We start from the raw sequence: 16287 nt of genomic DNA on the forward strand, positions 1-16287 counted from the left end.
ATGTGGGCTCATGTTCCCATAGCAGATCTCCAGGGCCATGTTTTCAGCAGTCCTGGGCTCTTACCTCCTCTCCCCTCTATTCCTCTTCCTCCTGCCTGTGGGCTGGGGTGGAGGGAGGGAGTGGGTTCCACCAGGTCTCAGCTTTGCAAATTACCCTTTTCTGGGAGGTTTTCTCTTCTTACCAAGATGTAGGTAGTCATTTCTGCAGTCTTCGTGTCATTTTCAGATTTAGTTGTATTGGCTGTATTTTCATGTTTTACGTGTTTTTGGGGGGAGGTTTCCACCTTGCTTTACTCCACCATCTTTTTCCCAGAAATCTCCTGCTTTAGTCTTGTAAATAAATCTGCACATATTTTCTTCTTGTGTTGTATGATTTCTTGTTTTCATATATAAGTTGGTACACCTTACATTGTTTTTATGTAATCAATGAACTAGGGATCATTATATTTCAAATATTTGGCATTTGAAGCAATCACATTACTTTTTTTAAATTCAATGTTCCCATCAGTTGGACATGCTATGCTGATTGTTTGCTTATTACTCATATATTTTGTTCTAACATCTTTACTACTGTACTGTGAAATAGATCCCTTTCTGTGTTTCCACCCCAACATCTAACACTAAATTGCTGTCTTACACACAGCAGCTTAATGTGTTTAATTCCTGGCGGGATTACCTTCCCTACTTGCCACTTAGATTTCTTGCTATTCTTTATTCTTTCATTCTTAAAAGTAATATTTTGGAATAAACCTACTTTTTTAATTAAAATGCATTCTAATATCATTTTGTCATGTTAACACAAATTTCAGTTGGTATTTTAATTAGGTATTCATTAAACATAAAATGTTTTATAAGGAAATATTAACATCTGTGCAATATTAAACTTTTCTTCCAAGAAATAAGATAGGTTTTCCTGTTTGTCTACTCTTACATCCTTTACTAGAATATTTATATTTCGTTGAGCAATATATTTTCATAGTTATTTTTTTTGAAACATAATAATATGATAATTCCATGGGACTTTTTTAAAAATCTGATCTATAAAAATTTATGAGAATATCTTTTGACCTTGCAATTACAGAGCCAGGAATTTACCTTGTAGAAATATTTCCCAAAGTACATCAAGTTATTTGTACAAGTATGTTGACTGAAGCATTGTTCATAATATTAAAAAAATTGGAATCAATTTAAATGCTTATCAGTAAGGGGCTGTCTAAATACAATATGGGCCATAATTCTATATAAAGAATGCTTGCATCCATGAAAAAGAATTAAGATAGATTTTTATGCACTGATACAGAAAGCTTTCCAAGCTATATTACTTGATGAAAAAATACAAATGTGCAGAACAATGTGTATATTTGGTTGATATTTGTATAAAATGTGTGTAAATTTTCAAAGGATAATTATACTGTAATATTCATAATCATTTGTACAGAAACATTACAAAATATTTTACTAGAAGTATATATAATGACATATTTCTTAAGTATTCAGTATATTTCATTGTTCAAAGTGCTTTTCACATATTAGTTCATTTAATTTTCACTACAACTCTATGTAGTAGGTCATATTCTTATCCCTATTTCATAGATAAATTGGGACACTGAGAGAATAAGAAAGTGCTCTAGAACATGCATAAGAAATAAATACAAAGCTAAGATTCAAATCCATGATAAGCCTCAGAGGCTGAAGTAATATTCTGAACTAATGCATTGACTTCCTTTCAGAAGTGTTTAGCTTTGGGGGAAAGGCCTAGTAAATGGAGTAAGGATCATTTTGTTTACATTTCCCTCCTATGCAGGGAGACTACTGGTAGCAAAAGTGATAAGGAGAGAAACATTGCACCAAGGGGTAGTGGGAGTATAAGGGGAAGTCTTTCTAAGATTGGTCGTCATAATTGCCTTTTGACTTGAATACATTTTAATCTACCTTTGAATTGGTAAGAGTTATTAGCAACACATGACAAAGCACCAAGATAGGTAAAATATTCTAAATCAATCAAAACTACTTACTATTGAACAGGATTACAATTCACATAGCATGATTTGTACTGAGCATTGTTAAAATCACTGAGGATTTTAACTTACTCCTTTCATATTGGAGAAGTAGTGATATAACATAGAATTATGTGAGATGTGTGATAGAAACCCAGCATGATGGAACAATTGGGTTTTTGCATTAAATACTTTTTATGGATTTGGATCTTTATGAGTTGCATAATATTTAATAGTTTCTGGCTGGTGTGAAAAAAATGCTGTAATGGGAATTTATCCAAGTAGGGGTATTATCAGTGGTGTGGGTTCACTTCCAAAAATCAGTTGCTTGCTTCTGCAAGTTATTTATGTTTCACTTACTGTTCCAAAGGAGAGTTAGGTTTGATCTCTTGTTTATTCCCTCTAGAGACTGGGATGTGTGTGTACATTGGAGTAGGCATGCAGCTGTGTATATAACTATGTGAATATATGTAACACTATTTGAAATGACAGCTAGAGTGTTACTGCAAACTGTAGGCTACAATTGAAAAGCTGATGAAAATAAGTGGCAAGACCCCCCCCACCCCAGTCTAGTCCTAAATATAGGTAGTAGGTGACTTAGACTAGATAACTCAGCAGGGCTTCCTTAAAGGTAGATAGGGGATGTAGTGAATGTGGGGAAGAGATGGAATGGTGATTCCTAAAGAAGCATGGAGAGGAGAGTGAGAATGTAAGAAAACAAAAAGACAGCTCATGTCTTATTTGTCTCACTTTACTACAGCTACTCAAGACACTAATCAGATTCAAGTTACGGGAAGGAGAATGTTAAATTGGACTGTCACTAACTTAAAAATCAGAATATCTTAAAACTAAACATGAGTATAAACAATCAGTTGTAACAAAGATTAGGAAAGGGAAATACAATGTTTAATTATATACATCAACTTGACTGAGCCATGGTGCTTCAGTGCGTAGCCAGACATTATTCTGAATGTTTCTGTGAGGGTGTCTTTGGATGAGATTAGCATTTTAGCCAATGGACTTTGAGTAAAGGAGATGCCCTCCATAAAGTGGGTGGGCCCCATCCAGTTAGTTGAAGGCCAGAATAGAACAAAAAGACTGACCTCTCCTGAGCAAGAGGGATTTCTGCGACAGCCTTTGGATTTGCACTTGCAATATTGGCCTTTCTCTGGGTCTCCTACGGGTTCATAGTTCAAATGGATTTGCCAGCCTCTGTAGTCATATGAGCCAACTCCATAAAATAAACTTTCGTTATATATGCACATCCAATTGGTTCTGTTTCTCTGGAAAACCCTGACCAATACAGGAAAATAAAAAATAGAGCATGTTTGAAGCAGTGGTGAAAGGGATAATAAAACTGACTTCTGATTATGCCCTAAGAAGCCTGGCCCATTCATTAAGCTGGTTACAGACAGACAGCCTTTCCTCACACACTGAAGACTAGAGAAAGACTCACAGAGAACAGAAGAAAATACAGTTAATTTCATCTCTCACTCTTCTCTCCTGGTTTAGTTGGTTACTCTTTCCTCTCATCCTTCTCTCAAGAAGTCTTGCAACTGGTTGCTGTGTAAAAAGATTGAATTAGCATTTTCTTGTTACAGGATCTGTGTTGTATCATTATTCAGAAGCCCTTTTATGTGAAATACATCTAAATGGGTACAAAATTGTTGACAGATATGTAACACCTGACTAGTGAAGCCTCCCCTTTTTAAACTGAATCTTGCAATTAAATAGAGAATTTAAATGACCCGATGTTGGATCCACCTTGAGTAGAGTTGCAGTTCTCTGTGCTGCACATTCTATCACCAATTCACACTCATTTACAGTGTCATAAGACTCTATGAAAATAAATCACTTTGGATTCCAAATATCAAGGTCTCACTCCAATGCACCTTATATTTCAATGTCTTTTGTCTAATGACATGAATGCTTTTGACATGCAAATTTATAAAAGTATATATACATTTGATGATGGTCTAAAAATAAATTGTTTCTCTTGTCTCTCTCTAAATTCATGTTGCTTAAAGTGAAGCAAAGCGGTAATTAAGTCAACTTGACAGAAGTAGATCTGATAGTTCACTCTTTTAGGCAGTGGTCATTTTTTCTATACCTTGCAGAAGAAATTCTAAATCCCTTCTATGATCTTCTAGAACCTATTATTTTAGTTTGTTTTACCAAGTAGCTGTCCTCTGCATGAGTGTACCATGGTGAAGAATGCTCTGCTCATCAAAATCTGGGTTTCTTACTTTTATCTTCAGCAAACTGGCACCTGACATCAGCCATTCTTTTTGCTGTTGAGTGAAAAAACCTGAGTTCAAGTCAAGGGAAGGCAGATAAAAGTGATGTAAGCTACTTCCAGACATACCACTGTAAGTTCTCACACAGCTTCTATCATATCTTTGCTAATAAGCTGGTTAACATAGAGATTCTAGTGAAAGAGGTCAAGCCTCCTGGGTGATGACAGGCCGAATCACCACACAGAATGACTATGTTTCTAGAGGACTGCATGGAGCAGAGATCCTGTGGTGACTCACCTTACACTGTGACATGAAAAAGAAATCAACAGGACTGTGATAAGCCATTCAGATTTTGGGGTTACCTATTTCAGCAACCAGCATTACTTCCCATTAATAATACAGATAGTCTACATTTTAGCTGCAGTAAATTACTTTCATATTTTGTCCATGCTATTCCTAATTCTAAACTTCTCTCCCCCTATCTCACACCCATCTCTACCTACAAATTTCTTGTTTCTTCAAGGCCAAATTAAAATTTTCCTTCCTCCCTCATAACCATTGTAAGAGTTTATTATTTCCGCAGAACATATTAGTTGCCTTATATCACTCTTCATGTCATAATACATTTAGTTTTCTACAGTACCCAATATACTTCTGTGTCTCACTTATCAATCGTACAATACCTGGCACACATAGATGTACAGAACAAATAGGTACATCCCGTGGGTCCTACTACTCATCCATTCATAAATCTGTCAATATTTTGTAACCACTCAGTGTATGCTAAATAACCATAGTTATGTATGTAGCTGCAAAATATTTTAGTGCAGTTCAAATTAAAATAATGAGAGAAGTTGATCATTTTGAAAATTGAAGGTGAGATTTGTTAGAAGGAAAAAAATGAGTAATACATGGTACACAAGTAGTGTTGTGACACACTTTACCATAAATTTCAGAGAGAGGTTAAGAATTCTTCACATTTTGGAAACTGTTAACGTTTTGAAGTTACAGAATCCTGAGGTCAGCAGTAAGCAGGCTAAGTGGTACTCATGAGGAAGTCAGCACATGTCCTGGAAAGTAAATTTCTTATACCCTTATCACAAAAAGCAGCCTATTAAGTAGTTATAGTAGTAAATTTTAAATTCCCCTGAAGAAAAGGTTGACAAAACTGAATTATGAAGAAGAGCAAAGAAGATTAAATTACCAGAAGAAGAGTAAAATCTTGGGAGTAACTTCTTAGCAACCTTCAGGCCCATGAAGTTTGATTAAGTGGAGAGTAGGAAGAATACAATAAGATAGCATTGCTGAATTTGCAAATGTTTGGACTATCTGTGTGTAATGTCTGTAGGTATAAACATTGCATGGAAGGATAAAGAGGATTTGTAAAAATTTAGCATTAGAGAGCTTTAATACCAGCACATTCCTCATCCTAGAACCAAATGGCTATCAAGTCAAACCCTCACGCATTTCTGAGATGAACAAACTGAATCTTACAAAAGTAGTTAAATAGAGTTGTACATCACTTCAGATTTCAGAATTTAAAAGTACTTAGAGTAAGTCCTGCATAAACATGAATTTGTTATTGCAACTCTTTTTTACACTAAAAAACATTTGAACCTTTCTGGGATTAACATAATTTTTAAATGTCATTGTCCCATCTAAAAATGAGTAATGTGTGGTGGATAAATTCCATCTTTTCTGTTTTTCCTACTTCAGCTCAGGTAAGGAGATCAGACTGCAGCTGTCTCTGCAAGTTCTTCCAGTTGAGTTGTAGATACTTAACAAACATCGGCATTAGAGGCTCACTGACCTTATCCTCCATTGAAGTCTACTCAGCATATTTAAGTAGGGCAAAGGATGGCCATTTCTCATGTCTTTCCATGGCTAAAGGACTCTTGTGCTCAGAACCATGATATGAATAAAGCATACTCAGAGAAGGAAGGGAACCATGATACCCAGAGGCTCATGTAGTACTTTTCCTGTATATATTACTTTTCATTCTGTGCATATTGATTAAGGTAGTGTGTAAAGTCATAAAAAAAATTGCTATCCTCAGGGAACTTAAAACTGGAGTACTCATTTAAGCATGATTCAAGGGGTACTTTTTCCACATTGGTAACAGTTCTTGTAGTGAAATATCATTACTGCCATCAGGAACCCTAAAAATTATAGATTAAAAATATTGTAAACGTTTTCACTATTGTGACAAGGGAGAAGACAGTTTTGATCTGGTTGGTATGACAGTGCTCAAACAGTACGCTGATTATTTTATGTTTATGAGCCCAGTAACCTATGAATAGATCAAGTCACACCAAGCTGAAAGGAGCTTCATAAAGCCATGTAGCTTTTATCTCTGAATAAGAATGAGTGAACCCAATTCATCATACTTATTCATTCATACAATGAAACAGTGTTTGATGGTGATAATTGTTGTGGAATGTAATGAGTAGGGAAGGGAGAAAGAGAATGCCTGGGTGTAAGAAGTACACTTTTTCAAAGGACAGAAGAGGGGAGCTATGCTTGGAAATCACGTTTGAGCAGTGAACCAAAGGAGCAGAGTGAGTGAACCATGCAAGAAATGAGAGTGTTTTAGGAAAGGGGACGTGCCCTGGAAATGCTCTGAATTGAGAAGCAGCCAAAAGACCATGGCAGAATTAGTAGGAAATGAAGTCAGAGACATATTGTAGAAACAAATCATATAGGGCATTGTGGATGATTATGAAGATTTCAGTTTTCCTCAGTGAGTTGAGAAGATAGCAGCAGGTTTTGAATACAAGAATTGAATGAAGTGTCTTGGTTTTACAAGGATAGCTGTGGCTGCTGTCTTGAAGCTGAACTTAGGAGAATAGACAAAGTGAGACAAATGTAGATGAGCAGATACCAGTGGAAAGACTATTAAATTATCTAAATAAAAGAGAAGGGCCTCTTGGAACATGGGAATTATAGTGGGTAGGCTAGAAAGGCATATATCTTGAAGATAAACAATGAGCTTTGCTAAGATTGCATGTGAAGTGTGAAAGAGGTAAGAATCAAGAATGGCTCCAAGACTATCAGCCTGAATAGCTAGAATGCTGGGAGTTGTCATTTAAAAAGATGGGAAACACTGTGGGAGGAATAGGTATGGGAGAAAGACTAGAAGTTGAGTTTTGGATATGATACATTTAAAATTATAATTAAATTTCATAGTAGATATATCAAGTGGGCAGTTAGGTATGTGATTCTGAAATTCAGGGGAGAGGACTAGATTAGAATTATAAATATGGAAGATATTATCACACAGAATACTTAAATCCATGAGACTGGATAAATACACCAAGAGAATGAGTCATAGATAGGAGATGAGGTTCAGGGTCTGAACATGGGGTATGAAATTTTAGAGACTGAGGAATGGGAAAGAATGAGAAAATGAACTGGAAATTAGCCAATTATAGAATAAATCCGGGAGTAGGTAGTGTTCTGTAAGGTAGTGTCCTATAATTGTCTAATACATTTTCTTTAACTTCACATAATCTTAAAAATTTAAGTCCAAACTCCCAAATCATTTTCCTAATCATTACTTAAAACTTCATATTACAAGTATAGTAATTCAAATAACCTGTCAAATATTTGGTAACCTTTCATTCAAATTTAGACTTATGTAGTAATTTCATTAATTAAATCAATGAACTTCCCATGTACCTAACAGAGTTATCACTGACTTCTTAAACTTCATTGGGAAGTTATTCCAGGTACAGAAATTCAGACAAACTCTAACTCACACATGCAAGGGAAAAATATAACTTTAAAAGTTTTAAAACAGCCAAATTTCATCAGGTCTTCCATTTCAAAGCCTTATGAATTAGGGTAATTGAAATATTCTTATTAATGGTGGGCATTGAGCAAATTTTAAAAATTTGAAAATAAATTACCAGTTCTCACCTTCACCCCTCTCAACCATAAATTGTTGTTAAGACTGGTAAGTAGATGTATCTCCTTTTAACCTCTTCACCCAATCAATCACCTACTTTTACTTAGTTCTCCGAGTCCGCTGCTAAGCCTATCATTGGAGATACTTCTCTTGTGTCAGCATCAAAAATCACTTCTCTCGCAGACTTAGAAATAACTTCCCATTTGCTTGTTCTACCTTTACTTTCTCTCTATTTTTATCCATCTTAAAAAGTATCCATTAAAATAATCACATTCAAATGCAATGGATTATTTTCCTATTTATAGTTTTATTCTTTTGCATATTTCTCATATTATTTCTTCTAGTTATTTTTCTTCCTTGTACAGACATTGTGATAATGTTATTAGTCTTTTGGGAAAATTTTGGTTTTGTTGATCTACTCTATTTCCTTTAATTTATATTTCAATAAGAATAAATTGTCCTTTCATCTTTACTGACTGACTCACTTTTCCTCATACATTGTTGTTTGCTTTTGCTTTTTCTTCAGCCTCTTAAGTCATGAACTGCAGTTTTCAAATCTTGTTTTTTTTTTCTAGTACATACATTTTGAGTCCCCTGGTTTATTTCCGTATGATACTTTGACTGCATCTCGGAGTGTAGTTTTATTTGTAAATTTTCTAGAAAGTTCAGTGATTTTCTTTGTTTTCCATTGTAATCAAGAGTTATTTAAATGGGTGTTTTCAAGTGGATGCATGTATTTTTCACTGTTATGTTCAAGGTCATTTATTGTTAATTTCTAATTTAATTGTATTATCTTCAAATAAGGTAGCTTTTAGGATCTCTGCTCTTTTTGCTTTCTTGAAATTCTCCTTTATGGTTTAATACATCATCCATGTGTATGGTTGTCCCATTATGCTTGAAACAAAGTATTTTGGTGATTTTAAACAGACAGATTACTTTAGACAAATCTGGCTAATAACAGTAACCAAATTCTCTATTCAATTATGAAATATTTATTAGACATCTATGATGAGCCAAGTATGGTACAAGGCAATAAAGGTACTGCAATGAACAAAATAGATAAAGTTCCTGTTTTCAGAAACAGACAGAAACAGACAACAAACAAGAAGGTAAGCCCATGGTGTAGCAGTACAGGATAAATTGAGTGGAGGTAATAAAGTAGGAAAAAGTGGATCGAGAGTACCAGGAAGCGAAGCCAGAAGTCTGTTATTTCATAAAAATTAGGCAGAGCTTCCCTGATGAGATGACATTTGAGGCAGGACCTGTAAGAAGTGAGGAATAGTCTTGTGAGTATCTGAGAAATGAGAGTTCCACATAAGAAAGGGTGCAACTCCAGTGGAGAAAATCCTGGGGCAAAATACCTCTAAAACCAAAATCAGTCAAAGGGAGAAATAAAGTTAAGAAGCCCATTTATTTCTTACAAGCAGTCCTCGTGTCTCTCTCGACCAGGCTGCAGCAGGAGAGCTCCACCCAACCTCTCCAGTCCATGTAAACCCTTGCACGCCCTTGTATTTACCTATTGATATGTAGAGGCCTACTGCTCTCCACGCCTTGGAAACACCTATCGATATGTAGATGCAGTAAAGCCAGGCAAGAGATTCTGGAAATATTACAATTTTACCCACAAAGGGCAAGTGCAGAGACCTCCAGGAAAGATCGTTCTTGGTGAAATCCAGGGATAGCAAGGTTGAAGTGGCTGGAGAACTTTGTAAGGAGATAGGTTGTTAGATAAACATGACAGGTAGACCACAAAGTGGTTTGAGAGCCATGGAAGCAACTGAGTGAGATGAAGAACTTCTGGTGGGATTTGAACACAGAGGCACTAGGATCTGATGAGGATTTTTACTAAAAGAATCCCTGAGTGTTGCTGGTTTGAGAATAAGCTTAGATGTTTGGGGGAACTGAGCAAGGACAACTGTGAAGCCAATTAGGATGTTAGGGGAGATTTAAAGGTGGCTTATAACAGGGTGTAACACTTAAGGTAATGAAAAGTGGTTGAACTCAGGGAATGATTCGAAGATAGAATCAGGATTTGAAAAGAGTTTGACTGGGAGTATGGTAAGAAAGGAAGAGAAGACTCAGGACGATGTCACAGATTTTGGCTTGAGCAATGGAAGGATGGAATTTCACGTACTGAAACAGGAAGATCTGTGAATGGGCCAGGTTCATAGGGACGATGACAGCTTACTTGCAGGCGTTTTAAATTAAAGTTGCCAATGATGCATGTTAGAGAGTTTAAGTAGCAGTTGCATTAAAAAAGTTGGTAGATCAGTGGAGTTATCTGGCCTCTCCATAAATACTATATATTTTTGGAGGGTATTAAAAAGCCACAGACCTGTATGGGATCACTTAAGAAGTATTAAAATGTTATAAAGATGTGGGTGAGAAGTGAAAACTTGGGGCACCTCTGTTTAATTGCTGAGGAAAGGAAGAAGAACCATTATAACCTGAGAAGGAGTGTTCGACAAAGAGTAATAATTAAGATACTGTGATTTCACAGAAGCCAAAAATTTCAATAGGCAGGGAGCAATCAGCTCTATTAAATGCACTAGGTCAAGGAAGATGAAAATTGGAAAACTTCAGGGGATTTAGCAATGTGGAGGTGACATTGATAAGGGCTGATGATGTCTCTGGTAGTGATGAAAGCCCAATGGAGTGGGCTCAAGAGAGACACAGGCATGTATGGAATTCTTTTCAAGGAGTAGGTGTAAATTTGAAATGAGGAAGTGTCTGCCATGGGAAGGTTTTGAAAGAGAATTGCTGGGGCAGGTTAGTTGAAAAAGCCAAATAGGGTAGGCATCTAATCCACAAGCAGAGAGATATATTTAAAAAAGAGAAGACCCTTACTTGTTTAATGTCTCTGGGCATTTCAGAATAGGCAAGATATGATCTTACTAAGGTTGGAGAAGACTGCCTGTTTTCTGCTAAAAACGGGCTTTAATCCTTGCAGCTATATTTCTTCACCTTCCTGCACTTCCATGTCTCATATATAGGAAAGGAAAGCTGAAGAGCTTAAAATTTTTTACCTCCTGTACCTCTGATAAGCCCACACTGAAGACGCATGCTTGTCAATGAAGTACTGTTTTCTCTTTGAGAAGATTTAAGCCTTCCAAATCCTTGTGATTATATCAATTACACTTTCTATAGTTAACACAATTTTTGGCAGTAATCTTTACATTTGTATATTGCCATAGCTCTTTTTCATGGTATTCATTTACCTCAAATATTTGTGGAACACTGGTTTTCTAGTCATTTCTGTTTGAGAATTCCTGCTACTGTCAAAGTCATGCTCAGACTGGCGCTGGTAGAAGAGATATTTTAGTGTTTCTGGGCGTGTGATCCCTGCCCCGTGGGTCTGTTAGGCAGAACACTTGACTTGCCTCTTCTACCCCAGTGTTGATTCTCACTGCTCCCTACCTGGGGCACACTTTACTGTAGGTGTCTCTTTTGCCTGGAAGACAGGGTATGTTCAAAGGCTCTGACGGTAGTTCTCTGATTGGTCACTCTGATAGTTGCTGAATGGCTGCCTTCCACCCACATATTCACTCACAGAGCCTAGTTCTCTTCTGCATTCACTTTGCCTCTATAAGAATCTGTTCCTTTATGTATATTGAGTCATGCTGTCTCTGGTCACTTTGCTGCAGATTTGACCAATTTTTATGAGGTTTGAGGTAGGGGGAAATTTAGAAGAATACTGATAAATGTCAATTTTAATTCAATCCTTTTAATTTATTTTGTGTTATTAACTCAAAACCTTGAAAACTTGAAGTAGATCTCCATTTGTTACACATATTGTTTTAATGGCAAGGAAAAAAAACATGATTCCATAAAAAATAAATTTAAGAAGTGTTCATCATCAAAAGTAGAAGTTGCCTTACAATCTCACTTTAATCCCACTCCCTTGTTGTGTTCTGAGGGGTAACCTCCCATAGCAGTTTTTGTTATATAGGTATATGCAGGTATATAAATAGATATTTTGTAGTTCACTTTTATGTAAATAGTATTATATTACACATATTACTATTTCAGAAGTACTTCATTGGAAACTTTTCATGCCTCTATAAATCTTTATGGGTTTCATTATCTACATTTTATGTAAGGATAATGAGGTTGAAAATCATTAGCTCAAAAATCAACAGATAGTAAATGATGACAAAGGGTAAAGAAGAGTTAAAGGGCTGTTACATAAAGATGAAGGAATCGCAATCTAATAGCCTTGGTTATGATTTTGAGAGCTCACATGTGAACTTGGGAAAGTTTCTTCATCTCTAAAATGGTAGTACTAATAATAACAATAATAATTTCCATCTGATAAAATTACTGTAATCTATGCAGTAATGCACAGAAAATGCCATGATGCCTGGCATCTGGTAAGTGCTCTATAACATCAGTTGTTATGTTTTTAAAGGAAAGAAAATAAACTATTATCTGATACTAGACAATAAGTAAACATCAAATATTCTCAAGTAGTTTGTTATCTGGAGTAAGAATATCCCAATACACCTCTTCAGGTTTAGGGAAGGTAGGACATCAGAATGAGTACAGAATAAAGTATTCCTGCAAAAACATTCTCAATTCTGGACACCTTTTGTTTTCCCTACTCTATATTGTTCTCTCTATAATGATTATGCTTAAAAGATTGGGAGAAGGGAATTTTTTTTGCTGCTTTTCCTTCTCATGATTTTTTTTTCCTTTGCTCACACAATAGCTACCCAACTAGATAAACATTGTATAAATAGGAGCCAAAATGTTCCCTCGAACAGAATTGTTGTTCCAAGATTGGAAAGACCACTGCCCCCCACCTGCACTTCCTGCACTTCCCTACATCAGGCGTATTTACACACGAGGGATACTCAATCTGTCTCTCTGCAGATCAAGGCTCAGGCAGAGGGATGCAGTGGAATTGTGAGGGGGTGTTGAACTTGGAGAATTGTGCGGGGGTGTTGAACTTGGAGAATCATTAGTATCTCCATTAGGTATAAGCCCTAGAAAGTTCGCCACTCAGAAAACTGGACTGCCTTAGAGAAGAAAAGAAGGTTGAGATCACACACTTATAACTGGATTGGCTTTACTGAATTCTTCTACAAAGGACCAAAACTTTTTTTTTAAGTACTACATTACTTTTTATTGTTATTCTTTTGGTGTATTATAAACAACTGAACTCATGAATTAAACTTTCATTTACAAAAGTATAAACATGGATGTACAACAATAGAATACTATACAGCAGTAAAATCTTTAAACTGTTGTTACTTTTCAGTACTGTATATAAATTTTAGCATTATTATATGAGTGGCAAAAGTGATTTTAAAAAGATTGTATAGAGTGTATGCTTTTTTATAAAGGTAAAAACCACTAAAACAATGTACTTCTTAAGACACATACTCCCAAGAAAATTATCACCTGGGGTAGGGGAGACAGAGAAAAGAAAAGGATAGAACATCACAGGAGTTCATTTAAGTTACCATCAAGGCTTTAATTTTCACATTAGATTAGGATTTATGGTGTTATTAAAAATAAACTAACAACAAATAACTAAATAGAAGAGAAGCATTTGTGTCTTGAAACAAGCATTGCAATCAATCTAGGTCCTAGGAAAGTAAGTATTTTTAAAAGGAAATATGAAACTTTGCAGGGGAACTTGTCATTTGTATTTTTTTTTCTCTCTCCCTCTCCATCAAGAGGCAGTTGAAATACTAAATATATTTCTGCTTCTTCCAATTCCAAAATTCTCTTGCTTTTTGACAAATGCCAGCAGTCACACAACTCTAAAAGTATCTTTTGATATTCACATTTATTGTAATATAAAATATAAATGCATTTTGATTCTGCTTCTTGAACTTAAAAAGCTTGTGCGGTTAAAATTGCAAACCCAGGAGGTAAAGGGATCATTATTTTGAGTCACAGACTGAGATGATTTTATACAAGGTACTAAAGAAGAGGCCGTTGTGAGCAATGGATTATGTAGAGGGACCAGTGAGAACAAAAGAAAGAGGTTAAGGTGGTATGTCAAGGAATGGCCAAAGCAAGAACAGTTTATTTTACTTTACTTTTTAATTTCAATTTTTTGCACCCAGGTGTTTGTTTTATGTTTAAGTGGCTGAGTGATTGTTGGAAACTCCCCTCCCAGGGACAGAAAAATAAGCTTCTCCTAATCCATTTCCATCATTCTGAGTAATTCCCTCATGCTGAAGAGGTCTAGACTTAATGAACAATATGCTCTTAATGTCCTTAAAAACAAACAAACAAAAAAAACCCCTCATGTTTGAATCCAGAACAAGATCCCATCTCAAATACCCATGACCTGCCAGAGAAGAAACCTCACATTCCAAAAATTTGTTATGTGGATTATAGGCATATGATACAGAGTCCAGAGCTGATCTCCATGTTTTTGCTGAATTGAAATACTGCTTTTAAGGTCTGGAAATTGTTTTAATGTCACATAAACTATGCTGGCTTGCAAAAGAATTCTAAGAGAATTAAATATGCTCATAAAGAGTCATTATTGACTCGAAATCACCTGGCTATTTATCATATACTAGTTGTGTATTAACCAAATCAATCAAGACATAGAAGCTTCTCAGAATTTAAGTCTCTAGGTTATTTATCTTTAGGTCCAGATAGGTATAGTAAAGGCTTGGGACATAAACTTTTCAACATTCCAACTACATGTTTTATCTTTATTATTTTAAAGTCAGTAAACCAGAGGCAAGTATGCCAGGCTCTGCCTGGGCATCAGGACTTTCACCTTTGTTGCCACTTAGTGCTTAGGGGGAGGAACTCATTCAGGCTTCCCATTGCTGCATTTCAGGATTTTATTAGTGTGTGAGGCTTCCCAAATGAGTATTTCAAGTGACAGATGATTTTGTTGTGCCCCTTTTCCACAGCACCAATATCTCCTATTCTATAGAGGATTAACTAGAGTAAGCACCCTGCAGTCACTGCTTATGAATTGTAAATGTGTGACAATTATGGCTCTTGAGGTACAAAACACATTTTTTGTAGTGATTTGTGGGGCCCATTTTTATTGGGAATGAGCTTAAAACTGCCAGATTCATTAGCTACTTCAGCTACACTGGTCATATCCTTTGTGTGTTTGTGCATTAGGCTTTCTTAATCAGAGAAGTAAGCTTACATAATTTCTTTTAAATTACACGTAGTGGGGAAGGAGGTATGCAACACAGGAAGGTTTGTGAGAGACACTATAAAGAAGAAATGCCAAGAGTGAGTTCACATTAAAAAATATTTAATGAGCTATAAAATGCTTCTGTAGTGATCCCAAGGGATGCACAGCATAATCCAGGGAAGAAGCAGTGTGCTCCAGTAATTCCTCTTGAGAATGGTACAATTTACAGAGTCCAGTTATTTTCTGCTGCTCTGGTTCCCTTGTCTGGTTGTCTTTTCCTGCACCCTTGTATGGAGTTAGTAATGATAAACTGATGTTGAGATTTCTTCTAGCAAAGATGATTTCAAGGGTTAAGTGAAATCTTTTACAGAAAGACCAGAAGGAGAATGTCATTGTGTGACAAACTAAAAGATTACTTTCCCTGTGAAAGGAATATAATATGCATAAAAACAGAAAATAAAATAAGGATGCTCCTCAAATATCTTTCTTTCATCCACAAACTAATAGCATATGAGTGTGTATGTATATATATGTAATATATAATTAATACATAATGTTTTTTCATAATTTATATAATTACATTTATTGCAGTTATAGATAAATAATATATTTGTGTATACCTATAAATGAGGTAATATTTACATTAATAACATAAAGTCATTGGCATTTATTCAAGAAATATCAACTTGCCAGGTTCTCTGCTAGGTTTGGTGATATAATGATAAAATAGTATCAACTTTTCACATCATGGAACTTACATCCTAATTGGGCTGTCAGAAAGTCGTTAATCAAACAATGACACAAATTGATGTGTAATTCATAATGGTGCTATGAAGGAGAGACACACTATGGAAGGATGTAGCAAGGGGCTGTAGAGTGGCTTATTCTCTGGCTTTCATATTTGGGTCCTCCAGCTTGTGTCCGGACTCCTGAATCTCTTAGTGGGACAGACTAGTACCTCGGATGGAGTAAGGTGCAAGAACAATCAAGTGCTCTTAAGAGCATCCTATGTGGAGGAGG

At 35.7% G+C, this 16287-nt stretch overlaps 1 long non-coding RNA gene across 3 annotated transcripts in view; it reads left to right on the forward strand.

Annotated features, from left to right (window-relative positions):
- Positions 1 to 16287, forward strand: part of LOC140848003 (uncharacterized) — a 1137778-nt gene that overhangs the window by 452866 nt on the left and 668625 nt on the right. The window contains exon 4 of one of the 3 annotated variants that reach the window (XR_012128576.1): positions 4256 to 4608. The exons of the other annotated variants lie outside the window; for them this stretch is intronic. This is a non-coding gene — a long non-coding RNA (uncharacterized lncRNA). Of the gene's footprint in view, positions 1 to 4255; positions 4609 to 16287 lie in introns of those variants that run through there. 3 annotated transcript variants of the gene reach the window in all.

This window comes from Manis javanica, chromosome 1, assembly GCF_040802235.1.
Source record: "Manis javanica isolate MJ-LG chromosome 1, MJ_LKY, whole genome shotgun sequence".
NCBI classification, from domain to species: Eukaryota; Metazoa; Chordata; class Mammalia; order Pholidota; family Manidae; genus Manis; species Manis javanica.